Source organism: Narcine bancroftii, chromosome 14, assembly GCF_036971445.1.
Source record: "Narcine bancroftii isolate sNarBan1 chromosome 14, sNarBan1.hap1, whole genome shotgun sequence".
In the NCBI taxonomy this organism is placed as follows: Eukaryota; Metazoa; Chordata; class Chondrichthyes; order Torpediniformes; family Narcinidae; genus Narcine; species Narcine bancroftii.
Genome location: NC_091482.1, coordinates 28,987,122 through 28,991,056, shown reverse-complemented (window position 1 = coordinate 28,991,056; position 3,935 = coordinate 28,987,122). Strand labels below are relative to the sequence as shown.

General features: G+C 43.8%; 1 long non-coding RNA gene across 1 annotated transcript; it reads left to right on the top strand.

Moving 5' to 3' along the window:
• Positions 1–202: 202 nt before the first annotated feature.
• Positions 203–2,832, top strand: LOC138749393 (uncharacterized). The gene is made up of 2 exons (XR_011348606.1): positions 203–1,876; positions 2,652–2,832. It is a non-coding gene; the product is annotated as an uncharacterized lncRNA (long non-coding RNA).
• Positions 2,833–3,935: the final 1,103 nt, after the last annotated feature.

The following is a 3,935-nucleotide window of genomic DNA, read 5'->3' as shown; positions in this document are numbered from 1 at the left end:
ATATGGGAGCCTTACATGAAACACAATAGAGAAAACCTACCGGGGACATTCACTACCTAAATTAACGAAAGGAGAAGGAAATGAAAAGAATTGACTCAGTGGAATTTCTTGTTTATTTTTATTGAATGACAACATTGTTTGACTGGTTTAATGTATCTTAGATTTTGTACTTTAAATGGATGGGGGGGGGAGGTAGGGAGGGTGGGATGGGAGGAGGGAGGGGGGCAAGGCTGCAGCATCACCTTTATATCTCAGAGTGCACGATGACTATCAATCACATTTCCAGCAAGAACAACCTAGTGGCTGATGCTCTGTCCCATACGTCCATCTTGTCTGTGCACTCCATCTCCCAGAATCGACTATACAGTGCTTGCAGTGACCTAGCAGCAGTATGGTGAGATACCAGCCTACCGCACTGCAGACTCAGGGCTACAGCTGGAAGACATGCACTTCAGGCCATCTGAAGCCACACTTCTCTGTGATCTGTCCACCGGCCGATCAAGGCCCATTGTTCCCGCCACGTGGAGGCGTTGCATCTTCGACGTGCTACATGGGTTGGCCCACCCATCCATTCAGGCGACAACTCAACTGGTCGCAGACAGATTCATGTGGCATGGCCTGAGTAAACAGGTCGGCCACTAGGCCAGAACTTGTCTGCACTGTCAGACATCAAGTTACAGAGGCACGTGAAAGCCCCTCTTAAATCCTTCCCGCTGACACACAGATGATTTGACTATGTCCACGTGGATATCATTGGGCCACTGCCGGTTTCCAGAGGCTCCATGTACCTGTTCATGATGGTGGATAGGTTCACTAGATGGCTGGAAGGTGTCCTGCCCCTGTCACTTCCACGACATCCCTCTTCACCAACTGGATAGCCCATTTCAGCCTTCCTTCCAATATCATGTCGGACAGGGGGGCACTGTTCACATCCGAGCTTTGAGCAATGCTAAGGACCTAGTTACATCTCACCATGGCTTACCACCACACTATAATGGCTTGGTGCAAAGGTTCCATCATGCATTTGAAGACAGCCCTCATGGTGCGGCTCTGAGGCCCAGATTGGGTGGATGAGCTGCCTTGGGTGCTCCTTGGCATCCACACAGCATGGAAGGAGGATTTGGCCATGTTGTCTGCTGAGCTTGTCTATGGGACCCCACTGACAGTCCCGGGAAAGTTTGTGCCAGCGACTCCGGGCCAGGAGGAAACACCTATGACGCTGCTAACATGATTTCAGGAGAAGGTGGCTACCCTGGCTCTCATCCCAATGTCACGCCATGGTTCACTCCATCCTATGTCCCGATGGATCTTGAAGACTGCGAATATGTCTTCATAAGGAGAGGCGTGCACCATATGCCCCTTCAGCGCCCATACAAGGTGTTACGACACAAAGGGATGATGTGCCTTTTGGACATTAGGGGTAGGCTGGAAGCATTCATGGTCAACTGCCTCAAACTGGCACACCTTGATCTCAACCAACCAGTAACTGCTCCAGCCCCGCAATGGAGAGGTCGGCCTTCCAAACGTACATAATATTTATGAACTGTGGACTTGTCATCTCTGAACATTGGTTCGGGGGTGGGGGTGGGGGTGGAGGATGTAATGTAGTGAACTGCACTCATCTACAAGCGAACTGGGTCACAGAGGTCATACTTGCTGATGTCATAATGTGCCCAGTGGGAGGGGCCATAAAGAATCATGGGATTGGTTCTGATAACCTCCTGGAGAGTTCCAGTAAAAATCTATTCAACTCAATCACAGGTTCTGTGTGTGGTTTTTTTTTTCTTTTGTTTGCCACACAGCACACTGACCACATGCTATTAAATAAAATATAAGTGTAAGCCATGAAAAAAGAACCATCACCAAACTAATCTTTGTAAGTAAACCTGTACATTATTGGAACGTTTGAAAGATTTTTTTGATAAAGGTTTGTGAAGAAAGTCAAGGCTCATGAAATTAATAAAAAATGGTCAGGTGGATAAGAGAATGATTTAGAATCCCCTAATGAGGTTATAATTAAATATTAAGTAACACTGAACAATGAATGCTACATCATTATCTATCTTTGCAGAGGTTCTTGACTGCTCTAAAGTGATTTGAAGCAGTTTCAAAGATGACTGATTTGCACTCACACCAACTTGTTTCTCATAAGCTGAACTTATTCCTTTCTCTATGTGAATGAGTCTCTCTCTTTGAGGCTGACTAACAGCGTATGATTCTTACAGCAGGGAATCATGTGAATTATTACATTAATGTTGCATCTAGTTTATTTAATTCACTGCTCCCCACCGCCTCTTCATAGATTTCACTGAGTATCTCCAATTGGTCATTTTGCCAATTTTTATTGAAAGATGGGATAATAGAGCAACAAAGCATTTCTGCGATTCATTGTGAGAAGATTTAATCCTTTACTCCCACTTCTTAATTCCTGCATTTTTCTAATAATGTTTATGCAGCCACAACACGGCATTAACTATTGTTGATTTTGTCTTTGGTGCACCTTCCCCACAAGTATATGAAGGGTTCCATTGAAATACAGGGAATGCCAACATTAGATTCCAACTTATGTCTCAGATTCAAAATTTTAATTTATTTGAATAGTTACTTTGTTTCTAGAGATATCCTGTACAAATATCTTTCTCTTTTTGCAGATGGCGCTAGAAGATGATAGGGGCATTGGAGATCCTTATTGAATCATTGTAGATTTTGTAGTAATGTTGATTCGACCATGCTATGGGGGTATTTCACCAATCACATCCATAGTCTTGTAGCAGGGAAGAGTGTGGTAAAATGATATGGAAAATAAATTAACTCATTTAAAATAACCAAGAAGATATTGCAATATTTTGCAAATTGGGCCATTTAAGTCATCAATTCCAAATCACGCTTGTGGCTAGTGGAGTTTTTCAGGAATCTGTTCCAGGACTCCTGCTTTTTGTAATTTTTATATATATATGGCCTGGATGAAGAAGAGGGCAGTAAGTTTGCAGATGACATGAGGGTTTGCAGATGACATGGGACTGTGAATAGGATAGAAGGTTGTCATAGGTTACAACACGATAAATATAGGATGCAAGTTGGGCAGAGAAGTAGCAGATGGAGTTCAATCCAGCGAAGTGTGAAGTGATGCATTTTGTAAGGATGAGCTTGAAGGCAGAGTACATTGTTAATGGCAGGATTCTTAACAGAGTGGAAGAACAGATGGATCTCGGGATCTAAATCCATGGATCTCTCAAGGAGGCAGTTCAGATTTATTGTCAGAGTACATACATGACATCATATACACCTTGAGATTCTTTTTCCTGCAGGCAAATTCCCACTGAGTGAAAAACTTTATTCAATATACATGTAAACAAATAAAGAAATTTTAAAAACTGCAATAAAGAGAAAAAAAATCAAAGTGCAAAAGTGAGCCTGTGATTGAGTTTGTTGTTGAGGAGTCTGATGGTGGAGGGGGAGCCTGACAGTGTGAGTCTTGTGGATTCACTATCTTGGAGGATCTTTCCTGAATCCAGTACACTGATGGCATCATGAAGAAAGCACATCAGCACCTTGACTTCCTCAGGAGTTTGCAGAGACTTGGTATATTTCTACACATGTTCTGACTGGCTGCATCACGGTCTGGCAAGGGGACACCAATACCTCTGAGTGTAAAGCCTAATGGTAGCAACGAGAACAGAACGTGTGCTGGATGACGGGGATCCTTGATGACTGCTCCTGCTCTCTGATGGCAACATTTCCTGTAGATGTTCTCAATGGTGGGGATGGTTTTGCATTTTCCTGGGCTGTAACCACTACCCTTTGCAGGGTTTTACACACAGGCATATTGGTTTCCCCATGCCAGACTGTGTTGCAGCTGGTCAGCACACCTGTGTAGAAATATACCAAGCCTCTGCAAACTCCTGAGGAAGTAAAGGTGCTGATGTGCTTTCTTC